Raw genomic sequence first — 14,592 nt, 5'->3', positions numbered from 1 at the left:
TGAATTGCGTATATTAGCTTTTGATATTGATTGCTAGGCTTTCTGAGCCTTCATTGATTCTATCTATTCAAGTTAGTTTCACCAATCAATTTGGAATGTGACACATAACATCATTAAATTTTTTATCTCTAATTACAAAACATCCATTTCTTATATTAATCAAATCTTGAGTATATCATCAAATTTCCATACTTGTGGATTTTCGACTTTAATGGCATCATTACTACATTTGCCTTTTTTAGTGGTATTTGAATATTTAAGATCATAAAGTTTTTGGTCAACCCATGATCCTTCTGATAAGGACATCATAGGAGATTTCGGCAACTTACTTGTTTTGTAGCGACGACCTTGATCTCATAGTCTTTATTTTTGATATTTTAAATTTTATTCATGTCATTTATATTTCATGGTTTTCCATTTTGTACCCCTTATGAGGGAGTTAGTGCTTGTTGAGCCCAAGGCAATGTCGTCTTTATGCTTTTATTTTCGGCTTGGCGCTATATTAGGCTTAGTCATTGTATTTTGGTTTAGTTTTGGATGAAATGCAAAATTTGCTTATGTTATTTTTGTGAGTTCATCTCTCTCTAAAATCTTTAGTGAGTTTTGGGGAAGAGCTAGATCTCTTTGTGAAGTTCTAAACCTTCTTCCCCTATTGTCTTTTAGTGATAATGTAGTGTGAGAAATTAAGGCGAATTCTGTCGTGCAAGGATTTTTCTCGTTCTTTAAGCTTCCTCCACATGACCTCTCTACCAAGCACTCCGCCGCCATCGCCTGTCAAACTGCGGCCAGCAGCAGCCCAGCACGTCGCCGGCCTGCAGTCCTTGCTGTCGCTCCCTAACCAGGCCCATCACGCCGGCCTCTCCACCCGTTCTCCACCTTGGCCCCCCACTCCCCTCTAGCCGTTCGGCCTCCCTCCCATTGGGGTTTGAAATTTGAAATTTTCAAAATCTCCCCAATGAGACATAAATTAACTTTCCTAATTAAATTCCCTTGATTTTGGCATTTCCTTATTGTATTTCCATTCAAATTTTGAAATTCAAATTCAATTCATTGAGTGTCATGCATTAGGTAAATTTTCATCTTAATTGAAACCTAGAATTCCGTTCAGCGTTTTGATTTAAAATCTGTTGATTAATTATGGGCCATTTTGAGTTAATACAACGTTCTCTCTCTCTCCCTAAGGCGCGGGACACCTCTCCTTATTGTTTTCTTTAATTGGCCACATACACTCTTAATTACTCCTAAAATACCTTCCCCTCTCTAACGTGATTTCAGTTTATTTCAGATTTCAAAATCTGAGTTTGAAATCAAGTCTTCCTCTTCTCTAAATAGAATATGAATTAGATGTTCAGCTTTTTTCCCTCCACTAAATATTCATCTTCTTTCTCTCTCACCCACCTCCCTCAAAGATCGGCCACCTCTTTTCCTCTCGGGTACTCCTTCACCCGTAGGCGAGGATGCATGGCAGATCGCTGAGCTTGAAGGCTGGACTTGTGGTTTGCACGTCTACAAGGGAATATTCACATACTTTGATCCCCATTCTTTGACGTGGGCTTTGACCACAACGGACGACACAGTTGGAGGTTATTGGAATCGAATCCTCCCCACCCTTGTGCAACGTCATCGACGGCGGCAAATTTGCAAATTACGAGTGGATCATCGAGGTCATCATTCTTGCCACTCACATCTTACGCCTCCTCTCACCTTTAGGATTCGCACGGTTGCAGTCTACCTCATAGTGATCTTCGTTTCTTGTTGTGGGTTCTTCTTCCTCCGACCAACCCTAGACGTAGAAGAGTGATCTTAAGCCTCAAGGTGAGCAATCGCTTTGTTAACCGCCGGATTCTAGTTGGCTATCTTTTTCATTACTTGTGATTGAGGTTGTTATTTTATAGATCTTGCAAAACTTAGTTGTAACGACTTGCCTAGGCTTTGTTAACTTCTAAGATCTTTTTTGAATTGTCAAATTTGAGAAGTATTAAATTGTATTATCATTACTCTAACAAAATTTATTAATATCAAGAAACAATTCCTGGTTTCACATCATCTTCTCTGCCTTAAATTTAAAAAGTTTGATTTCAAATTTTTGATATTCAATAAATATTTCATATTTTGCCCATAAAATTAGTGTTTTTAAATCTTTAAGGCAAATTTCTATTGTTCCAATTTTAAATCATGGATTGGATAATTTCTCTCATGTGATTTGATTCTCAATAATTTATAAGCAATTATCTTATCATTTGCATTAAGTCACACTTTAATCCTTTTTAGTGATGCATTATATGTAGATTTTGAAATCCTCTATTCTTGATGGTCGGTCAATACTAGTGTAATATTTAAGGTGCCTTTTTTAATTCTTGAAAATTATTCTTACATTCTTCTATCCATCAAACTTACGATCTTTTCTTGTTAGTTGGACAATAGTATAGCTATTTGTGAAAAGTTTTTAACCAATCTCCGATAATCTCTTGCCAAGCCCAAAAAACTATAACCTTCATAACATTTTTTGGCATTGACCATTCTTGCATTGCTTACATTTATGTAGATCATTTAAGATCTTTCACTATTGATTATATGCCCAAATAGTGAACACTTCTTATCCAGAACGAATGCTTTGAAAATTTGTATATAATTGATTATTCCTGAACAATATGATGCTTATCCAAAGTTCAACATGATCTTCACCGGTCTTAAAAAAATCTAGATACCGTTAATGAATAAATTATTAAATTGATTTATATATGTTTGCAAATTAGATTCATCAAATTCAATAAAAATTGTTGAGTGTGTTCTTAACTTGAACGACATTATTAAAAGCTCATAATGATTGTATCTAGTTGAAAATCTATATTGCAATGCCTATTCCCTAACTCAACTTGATAAGTTCCTAATCTTAAATGAATTCCAAAGGACACATTAGTACTCTTTAATGGACTAACACATCATCAATCTATGATAATGTGGTATTTATTTAATTTATTTTTTATTATCATTTATTCGATTTTCGATAATTGATATATAACCTTGTAGGTCATCAAGCATGGTGCATTTCAAGGCGAATTACTTGGTCGGATGAATTTTATCCATTAATTCTTGCAATTTCCCTTTTTAATTCTTGCTGCTCTTTTAGAGCCATTTTTTATGGGAATCGACATATATTTTATGGTCATGTTGCAAACTTAAATTTCAAAATTTCCACTTCTCTTTCATGTGGCAATCTTAGTTGCTCCTTGGAACACCTCATGTAATTCTACCTGCAACTGGAATATTTGCAATTCTCGACCATCTTTATCAATACTTTAATTTTTGGCTAGAAGAAAAAGAACACATATAGCCATTTCTCAATCATTTACTAACTTTTAATGCACTAAGGAGTACACCACAATCTTATTACAAAAAAAGTATGCTTTCCGGTTGGACATATTAAATCTTACTCTTTTTTTATAATATTCCAATTGTAGTAAAATGTTTAATTAATTCATTCATTCCCTAATAAAATCAGAAACCATCATAGTTGGCTAAATGACCATCCATTCATTTCTTCTAGCATATTTAATTTGTAAGTATCTATATTCTTTACCTTCTAGTGCAATTGGATGATCATGCTATATATAGGTCCTAAATTATTCTAAAGTAACTATCCCCTTAATTTGATTGTCTTATAGCTTTGTAATAATCAATAAGAAAAAATCTAATTTCTAACTCCATTTTTAATATCCAATTAACTTCTATTATAATTCACAATTCAAACCTTACTTGATACCATTTTTGACACACCTTGTTGTTACCATCTTTTAGGTAAGCATGAGCCAACAACAACAACAACAACAAACAACAAGCCTTTATCCCACTACGTGGGGTCGGCTACATGAAATCCTTTTTTTCCATTGTGTCCTATTAAAAGTCAAAATTCTCGTTTAAATCTAATAAAGAAAGGTCATTCCTAATATTTTCTAACCAAGTCTTTTTAGGTCTACCATACCTTTCTTAACATAAGTCAAATCTAATACCTCTACTCTTCCTAACCGAGTCATCGGAAGGCCGCTGTTTATGTGACCAAACCATCTAAGGTGTGCTCTCTCTAATCTTATCTTCCACTGGAGCTACTCCAACCTTTTCCCATATATGCTCATTTCGTATCCTATCTCTAAGGGTAAAGCCACTCATCCACCTGAGCATCCTCATCTCTTCCACACTAAATTATGTATTATGCTTCTCTTTTAATGGCCAACATTCGGCACCATAAAGCATTGCAGGCCTCACTACCATCTTATATAATTTTCCCTTAAGTTTGAGGGTACATTTCTATCACATACCAAGCCCGATGCATTCCTCCACTTCAACCATCCAACTTGAATTCAGCTGATAATATCCCTATCTATTTCACCATCACTCTGAACAATAGATCCAAGATATCTAAAAGTGTACTCTTATTAATGACTTGATCGCCCAAAGTCACAATCCCCTCACTAGGTCTATTACTACTAAAATTACACTCCATAAAAGTGGTTAATTTGGACCAACATAATTCTGTTGACCTTCACAAATGAACCCAAAGGAAACAGAAAAAAATACTTATAAACCGTTGAGTCCCCGAAATCTGCCCGAAATCCTCCGCAAATCCTGTGTTCGGCGCGTCTGCGTCGTTTCTCCGTGAAATCTGCCGAAATCTTGCGACGTTGCTCGATCGAACGACCGCTCGCGTCGTTAAATACCGCACCGACCCGTAACTCCTCCCTCTGCTCTTCCGTCCGACCTCCTCCTCCGATCGGAAGCGACGACACACGACCCTCCTCTCTTCCCAGTCATTGCTCCGATCTCCCCCTCTAGCCGACACCTCCTCCCGTCTTCCTCTTCCACTGCCTAGCTCCATTCGCACCCATCCCGACATCCTCTCCACCTTTTCCAAACTCCATGCAGGCAAGAGAGAGGAGCATCCTTACCGAGCCTTTCTTCTCCCCAAACCGTCTCCTCCTCCGATTGCTCCTCTCTGCTTGCCGAAGCTACCTCCCTCTCACGACCCGATCCCCTCACGGCTGCTGGGTTTCGCTCCTTCGACGACACTTCCCTTCTTGTGTGGATCGGAAGTTCCGCATTTTGATCTAAAGCAAGAATAGGAGCTCGCTAGCTAGGCATGTAACTTTTTCCCTTAACACGCTCCTTCAGCCGAATCCCGCAAACAGGAGAGATGGAGAGAGGGACTCTTTTATTTTGTTATATTATAATTTAATTATAATTATTAGTATTTATAATTAATTACAATTAATCATATTAATTAAGTATAATTTAATTAATGATTAATTATAATTATTTAGTTAATTATAATTAATTTTTTTTATTAATTATAACTGCTACCGCGTGATATTGATGCTTCTCAAAATCACTTTGGATTCATGTCGGGTAGGTCGACTATGGAAGCCATACATTTATTAAGAGGTTTGATGGAGAAATATAGAGAAAATAAGGATGATCTACATATGATATTTATTGATTTAGAAAAAGCATATGATAAAGTTCCAAGAGAAGTGCTATGGAGAGTTCTTGAAAAGAAAGGAGTAAATTATGCTTATATTCAAATCATTAAAGATATGTATGCAGGAGCTATTACTTGTGTTCAAACACAAGGTGGTTTGACCAAGTATTTTCCTATTTCGGTTGGGTTACATCAAGGATCAGCCTTAAGCCCTTATCTTTTTGCTTTAGTCATGGATGTTCTCACTAGACATTTGCAAGATGATGTACCTTGGTGTATGCTTTTTGCTGATGATATTCTTCTTGTTGATAAGACTAGAGAGGGAGTTGAAGGTAAACTTGAATTATGGAGGTCAACTTTAGAGTCTAAAGGTTTTCGCTTGAGTAGATCTAAAACGGAATATATGGAGTGTAATTTTAGCAGTAATAGTCCTAGTGAGGGGATTGTGACTTTGGGCGATCAAGTCGTTAATAAGAGGAGATGTTTTAGATATCTTGGATATATTTTTCAGAGTGATGGTGAAATTGATGAGGATATTATCAATATAATTCAAGTTGGATGGTTGAAGTGGAGGAATGCATCGGGCTTGTTATGTGATAGAAATGTACCCCTCAAACTTAAGGGAAAATTCTATAAGATGGTAGTGAGGCCTGCAATGCTTTATGGTGCCGAATGTTGGCCATTAAAAGAGAAGCATAATACTAAGTTAAGTGTGGCAGAGATGAGGATGCTCAGGTGGATGAGTGGCTTTACCCTTAGAGATAGGATACGAAATGAGCATATATGGGAAAAGGTTGGAGTAGCTCCAGTGGAAGATAAGATTAGAGAGAGCCGCGTTAGATGGTTTGGTCATATAAAACGGCGGCCTTCCGATGACCCGATTAGGAGAGTAGAGGTATTAGATTTGACTTATGTTAAGAAAGGTATGGTAGACCTAAAAAGACTTGGTTAGAAAATATTAGGAATGGCCTTTCTTTATTAGATTTAAACGAGAATTTGACTTTTAATAGGACACAATAAAGAAAAAGGATTCATGTAGCCGACCCCACGTAGTGGGATAAAGGCTTGTTGTTGTTGTTGTTGTTGTTGTTGTTGTTGTTGTTGCTGCTGCTGCTGCTCATGCTTACCTAAAAGATGGTAACAACAAGGTGTGTCAAAAATGGTATCAAAGTAAGGTTTGAATTGTGAATTATAATAGAAGTATAATTGGATATAAAAATGGAGTTAGAAATTAGATTTTTTCTTATATGATTATTACAAAGCTATAAGACAATCAAATTAAGGGGATAGTTACTTTAGAATAATTTAGGACCTATATATAGCATGATCATCCAATTGCACTAGAAGGTAAGAATATAGATACTTACAAATAAATATGCTAGAAGAAATGAATGGATGGTCATTTAGGCCAACTATGATGGTTTCTGATTTCAATTAGGGGAATGAATTAATTAAACATTTTACTACAATTGAATATTATAAAAAAAGAGTAAGATTTAATATGTCCAACCGGAAAGCATACTTTTTTTGTAATAAGATTGTGGTGTACTCCTTAGTGCATTAAAAGTTAGTAAATGATTGAGAAATGGCTAGTATGTGTTCTTTCTTCTAGCCAAAATTAAAGTATTGAATAAAGATGGTCGAGAATGCAAATATTCCAGTTGCAGTAGAATTACATGAGGTGTTCCCAAAGGAGCAACTAAGATTGCCACATGAAAGAGAAGTGGAATTTGAAATTAAGTTGCAACATGACACATCAAATATATGTCGATTCCCATAAAAAATGGCTCTAAAAGAGCAGCAAGAATTAAAAAGGGAAATTGCAAGAATTAATGGATAAAAATTCATCCGACCAAGTAATTCGCCTTGAAATGCACCATGCTTGATGGACCTACAAGGTTATATATCAATTATCGAAAATCGAATAAAATGATAATAAAAAATAAATAAATAAATACCCATTATCATAGATTGATGATGTGTTTAGTCCATTAAAGAGTACTAATGTGTCCTTTGGAATTCATTTAAGATTAGGAACTTATCAAGTTTGAGTTAGGGAAATAGGCATTGCAAATATAGATTTTCAAACTAGATACAATCATTATGAGCTTTTAATAATGTCATTCAAGTTAAGGAACACACCAACAATTTTTATGAATTTGATGAATCTAATTTCCAAACATATATAAATCAATTTATAATTTTATTCATTAACGGTATCTTAGATATTTTTTAAGACCGGTGAAGATCATGTTGAACATTTGGGATAGCATCAGTATTGTACAGGAATAATATATACAAAATTTTCAAAGCATTCGTTCTGGATAAGAAGTGTTTCATTATTTGGGCATATAATCAATAGTGAAAGAATCTTAATAGATCTACATAAGATGAAAGCAATGCAAGAATGGTCAATGCCAAAAAATGTTATGAAAGGTTATAGTTTTTTGGGCTTGGCAAGAGATTATCGGAGATTTGTTAAAAACTTTTCACAAATAGCTATATTATTGTCCAAACTAACAAGAAAAGATCGTAAGTTTGAATGGATAGAAGAATGTAAGAATAATTTTCAAGAATTAAAAAGGCACCTAAATATTACACTAGTATTGACCGACCCATCAAGAATAGAGGATTTCAAATCTACAATAATGCATCACTAAAAAGGATTAAAGTGTGCCTTAATGCAAATGATAAGATAATTGCTTATAAATTATTGAGAATCAAAATCACATGAGAGAAATTATCCAATCCATGATTTAAAATTGGCAACAATAGAATTTGCCTTAAAGATTTAAAAACACTATTTATATGGGGCAAAATATGAATATTTATTGAATATCAAAAATTTGAAATACAACTTTTAAATTTAAGGCAAAGAAGATGATGTGAAACCAGGAATTGTTTCTTAGATATTAATAAAATTTTGTTAGAGTAATGATAATACAATTTAATACTTCTCAAATTTGACAATTCAAAAAAGATCTTAGAAATTAACAAAGTCTAGGCAAGTCGTTACAACTAAGTTTGCAAGATCTATAAAATAACAACCTCAATCACAAGTAATGAAAAAGAATAGCCAACTAGAATCCGGCGGTTAACAAAGCGATTGTCTCACCTTGAGGCTTAAGATCACTCTTCTACGTCTAGGGTTGTCGGAGGAAGAAGAACCACACAAGAAACGAGATCACTCTGAGATAGACGGCACCGGCGATCCGTAGAGGTGGAGAGGGAGGCGTAAGATGTGGAGGTGGCAAGGAATGATGACCTTCGATGATCCACTCGTAATCTGCAAATTGTCCGTCGATGACGGGCACAAGGGTGGGGAGGATTCGATCCAAGTAACCTCCAACTGTGTCGTCGTCGTGGTCAAAGCCCACGTCAAAGAATGGGGATCAAAGTATGTGAATATTCCCGTAGACGTCAAACACAAGTCCGCCTTCAAGCTCAGGATCTGCCATGCATCCTCGCCTAGGGTTGAAGGAGTACCCGAGAGGAAAAGGAGGTGGCCGATCTTGGGGAGGTGGAGGTGAGAAGGAAAAGAGATGATATTTAGTGGGAGGAAAGAAAGCTGAAATCTAATTTCATATTCTAATTTAGAGGAGAGAGGGAAAACTTGATTTCAAAGCTCAGATTTGAAATCTGAAATAAACTGAAATCACGTTAGAGAGGGGAGGTATTTAGGAGGTAATTAAGAGGTGGTGATGTGGAAATTAAATAGAAAACAATAAGGGAGAGGTGGTCGGCCCTAGGGAGAGAGAGAGAGACTTGGTATTAACTCAAATGGGGCCCATAATTAATCACAGATTTTAATCAAAACCTGAACGGAAATTTCAGGTTTCAATTAAGATGAAAAGTTACCTAATGCATGGCACTCAATTGAATTGATTTGAATTTCAAAATTGGATGGAAATACAATAAGGAAGATTGCCAAAAATCAGGGATTTAATTTAGGAAAGTTAATTACGTCTCATGGGGAGATTTGAAATTTCAAATTTCAAACCCCATGGAGGGAGGCGGCGGGTTAGGGGGGAGGCGACGGGTGGAGGGCCGGCGGGAGGCGGCGGCCTGGTGGCCGGCGGTCTGGGCAGGTTAGGGGGGAGGCGACGGCAAGGACTGCAGGCCTGCGGGTGGCTGGGCTGCTGGTGGCCGGCAGTTTGACAGGGATGGGCGGCGGGGATGCTTGGTAGAGAGGGTCATGGGAAGGAAGCTTAAGAACGAGAAAAATCACGGACGGATTCACCTTGATTTCTCACACTAATTGATCACAAAGACAATGGGGAAGAAGGTTTAGAACTCACAAAGAGATCTAGCTCTTCCCAAAACTCACTAAGAGATTTGAGAGAGAGATGAACTCACAAAGAGAACATAAAGCAAATTTTCATTTCATCCAAAACTAACTCAAATACAATGACTAAGCCTATATATAGGCCAACCGAAAATAAAAAGCATAGAGACGACATTGCCCTTGGGCTACAACAAGCACTAACTCCCTCATAGGGGTACAAATGGAAAACATGAAATATAAATGACATGAATAAAATAAAATATCAAAAAATAAAGACTATGAATCAAGGCCGTCGCTCGACGACCCCTCCGATGGTATGTGTGCCGAAATCTCCTATGGATGTCCTTATCAGAAGATCATCAAAAACTATGATCTTAATATTCAATATAGCCACTAAAAAGCAAATGTAGTAATTGATGCCTTAAGTCGAAAATCCACAAGTATGGAAAATTTGATGATTACTCAAGAGTTTGGATTAATTAAAGAAATGGAAGTTTTGTAATTAGAGATAAAAAAATTTAATGATGTTGATGTGTCACATCAAATGATTGTGAAACTAACTTGAATAGATAGAATCAATGAAGCTGAGAAAGCTAGCAATCAATATCAAAAGCTAATAAGCAATTCATTTAAGAAAGAGGCAAGATACCACTGTTAATGAAGACCATTAAAAACTAAGCTATGTCTATGGGTACCGAGTGATGCTGAATTGAGGCAAGATATTTAGCATTCATCTAGAAAGTACAAAATTGAAAAAGAATTTGAAGTCATTACTTTGGTAGCCAAGCATGAAAAAGGAAATAGGTGAGTATATAGCCAAACATAAAATCTATCAAATTATAATGGTAAACATCAAAGACTAAGTGGGCCATTACAAACATTACAAATCCCAAATGAAGTGGGAAGAAATCACAATGGATTTCAGGATTTTCCGAATCTATACAAGGTTATAATTATATTTGGATGATAATTGACAAATTAACCAAGCATGCTCACTTTATGTCTATCAAGCAAATAAATTCAATGGAGAAATTAAAAATACCATATATAAAAGAAATTATCATATTACATGATATTTTGAAAGTGATAGTATCTGACAGAGATAGATAATTTTACTTCTAAATTAGGCAATAGCATTCACAAAATTTGGGAATAATATTACATCTTAGTATAGTTTCTTCATCTATGGACTAATAGCCAATATGAAAGAATTATTCAAGTTTAAGAAAATTATTAAGATTATATGTATTGGATTTTGGTGATAGCAAGGAAGATTACATTTCAATGATCTAATTTGCTTACAACAATTATTATCAATCTAGTATTCAAATAGCTCGCTCTAAGGCATTATATGATAAAAAGTATAGAACTCTATTAAGTTGGAGTGAAGATAGACTGCTAGAGAAAAATAATTAATGGAACCTGAATTAGTAGATTATGCTACATAAAAATCAGGTTAATCAAAGAACAAGAATAAAGCAAAGATTTACCATTATTTGAATAATTGCCTAGTTAGCACTTAGCACTCACCAATAAATGGAAAAATATCGAGCAATTAGCTATCATCAATAAATTTCAGTTTTTAAATTGAAAATGATTTTAACAATTAATGTATCTAGCCCAACTTCGATACTCTTTTGATTCACTCTCTAACATTAGATGGCCTTGCTTATGGATGGGTCTCCTAATTGAATATCATTAATAGTTCATCAGTAGTTACATGCTTTTGCATATGTATATGAAGATTGATAAATCACCATGTATGCAAACTTTATGACACATAAATGTTTCACGCTAATGAAATAGTTTATCAAAAAACTAACACGTCCGGGTCGGATGTGAGATCTTCCATCATGTTAGGCTGAATCTACATGAAGCTTTAATAGTAAACCACCCTATCTTCTCAATTTTGGAGTTGGTAATGGTCTTTCTTTTGACAGATCAGTGCAATATTTAAAAGGAATCTTTTTTGAATTTCTTTAATAACAAGTGGAAGGATGGAGATTATGTTTTTGAATATTTGGCCTATTTCGTAAATGTTATGGATCATGATGATAAAATATTTTTGGAAGCTAATTTCTATAAGGATTGAAGTTGTTAAAGATTATTTAATATCTTGTACGCAATAAATCTTCTTATTGAGATGAAATTTTTCAAAGACCCCTAGTCCCTACATTTCATTTAAACCTTAAAAAGTAGGAGTTATCCTTTTGTGTTTGCTTTGCAAGCTCACTTGTTGATATTAATGCAGATTCAACCAGTTTGATCAATGAGACCACCTCCATAGGTGCAACTCATCAAACATTCGGTGGAGGAAGGCATTAGATGCCTTTGTATTAGTATTTCCTTCAAATTTCTGTCTTGAAAAGCTCGTTTTTTATTTTTTTTTAAATAGCTTGTGGTGGTTTCACTTTCACAAAAGAAACTATATCTCAATGCTCGTGTTATCATTCTTAATTATTGTTAGTTGTGGATTCCTCTATTTAAGCAAAAAAAAAATTATCTTACTTAATACAAACTCCTGGGTTATGCCATAATTAAGTTAATTCAGGATGTCCCAGTTATCGAGGTTTACTACCTTCCAAGGTGTGGCAACAATACAGAAATTAGAACAGTAACCTTCAAGGTAAATTCCATTTTGAAAACTATTTGAAACATTATATATATCCAAATACAAAGCGGACCTTTGATTTCTTAATCAGTTCAGCATCAAATTTGATAAAAAAAATTCATCATTTAGGACAACATTAATTATCTTAGATGAAGCTTTTAAAGGGTCTGTTTGGGAGCAGGATTTAGGCCGGATTTAGACAAGATTTGAGCTAAATCCTGCCAAACACCAAAAAAACGCAAAGTTAAATCTCAAGGTAAGTCTAGATCTACTTCACGACATTTTCAGCACTTTTTCCCTAAATTCCCGGATTTCACAAATCCGACATTTTGGCGGATTTAGCCAAGAAACAAGCAAAGAGGAAGAAATATCATTACTTCGCAGTGAGCTCCCGTTGCGACTTCCTATCCGACAGCAACAACGTAATCATCAGAGGCGGAGAAGCTTCACGCGAAGCCGAAAAGCAACGTCGTCGGAGGTGGAGAAAGCTCAAAGCAACACTTTTAGAAATACACTTCACGCGAATCAGAATATCAACAACGCCGTCGGAGGTAGAGAAGCTCAAAGAGACACTTTCAGAACACCACTTCACACGACAGCAACGAAAAAATGGAGAGCGAAAAAGTGGCCAAAGAATATTAAAATAATTAATCATATAGTTTGAATTTTATATTTTTTGGAACGGGGTATCTACCTGCTGTCGGTGAGCCTAGCATCAACCCCCCGCCGCTTGAGAGAGGAACCAAGCATGGGTTGTGAACAGCGTAGGTTTGGGGTTACCAACCGCGCTTCTCCACACAACTCAAGCTAAATTCAATAGGTTATATTTTGAAATATAAATAAATAATTAGATAATTAAAATATAAATATTAATTTAAAAATTTAGTTAGTAACAAAATATTTTACTAATTAATTAAATAATTATTAATATAATTAATAATCAAAACATATTAAATAGTAGTTAAATACTTTAAATGATTAATTTTTATATGATACGTAAAATAATTAATTATATTAAAATAATAATAATTATTAGCATTAACTTTTTATTAAGATAACATCTAAATAAATAATTTGATAATTAGTATTTAAATCATTAGCTAAATTATTAGATAATTAAATTAATTTTTAATTATATTATTTATAATTATAATTTATTAATATTAACTAAATTAATAAATAACTCACATTTAAAATATAAATATCATACTTAAAATCTGAATAATATTTCCAAACAATTTTCAAAATTTAACATTCTCAGATTTTAGTAAATCTGAATTTAAAAATTCACAAAATCCTACTTAAATTAAATCCTAGTTGTATCCAAACAGGCCCAAAGAGGGATATATGACCATCCCGGCAAAAACAAACTAGGCCCTATTTGTAGAGAAATTATACTGTGCGAAATCCGGATGGGAACAATTCGGATATATAAGTGTACATACTGTGTGCACATTTGTACACATAAATTTTCAAATTAATATGTGTATACACTCACAGTCCCGATGAATTTGATGACTAATTTCTCCTGATTCTAACCCCATTCCCGAAAAGAACAATTCAGGATATAAAACCCTCGCTTGCAAACAGCAACCATGCGAGCTTAGAAAAATTGATAGGTCGAAAAGAAAAATAAGACTGTAATTCCTCATAAATAAAAATTCCAAACAAAGCCCTCAAAATAGTATAAGATCAGAAGAAAAACAAGAATAAACTCCCAAGGTAGCGGATCCCAAAAGTACAAGCTAAAAATAGCAAACTACAGAAGTTTTGAATGCTGAATACCTGGAAGTTCTAAAGGCAGTATGCGATGCTTCGCCTTCCAGATCGGGCCTTCCTTTCTCACTCCCAGACTCCGCCTCCGGGCTGGGGGTTTTATTCTCTCACTTGGGCTCGGATTCTATTCTCGAAAAAAGTGGCGCGAAGCGAGAGAAGCGAGAGAAGCGAGGGAAGTGAAATCTGACGAAATCTCACGAACTCTCCTCCTAGGGCTGTTTGTTTTGGTTGAAGTACTAAAAAAAACTGATATATACAACTATACAAGCATCTCATTTTTTATCTGTTAGTTGAAAGTTTAGAGAATTTATCTTAATTGATCTAAACTTAAAAAATTTGAATAAATATTTTTTATACTTTTATTTGTTCAAATATAGCTCAATGTTTAAAAGAGCGTTGTTTGACGATAGAGATTAAAAGAACCATAATGGGCGAGCGACAGAGGTC

The 14,592-nt window shown here is 34.8% G+C and overlaps 1 protein-coding gene across 1 annotated transcript in view; it reads right to left on the bottom strand.

The window, feature by feature from the left end:
- The window catches only part of LOC110092613 (protein argonaute 16), a 56,124-nt gene extending 41,737 nt beyond the window's left edge, over nucleotides 1-14,387 (bottom strand). The window contains exon 1 of the mRNA XM_020817250.2: nucleotides 14,155-14,387. The gene's annotated coding sequence lies outside the window, so the exon portion shown is untranslated. The remainder of the gene's footprint in view (nucleotides 1-14,154) is intronic.
- Nucleotides 14,388-14,592: the final 205 nt, after the last annotated feature.

This window comes from Dendrobium catenatum, unplaced genomic scaffold, assembly GCF_001605985.2.
Source record: "Dendrobium catenatum unplaced genomic scaffold, ASM160598v2 original_scaffold_211366, whole genome shotgun sequence".
NCBI lineage: Eukaryota > Viridiplantae > Streptophyta > Magnoliopsida > Asparagales > Orchidaceae > Dendrobium > Dendrobium catenatum.
This window is presented reverse-complemented; position numbering and strand designations above follow the sequence as displayed.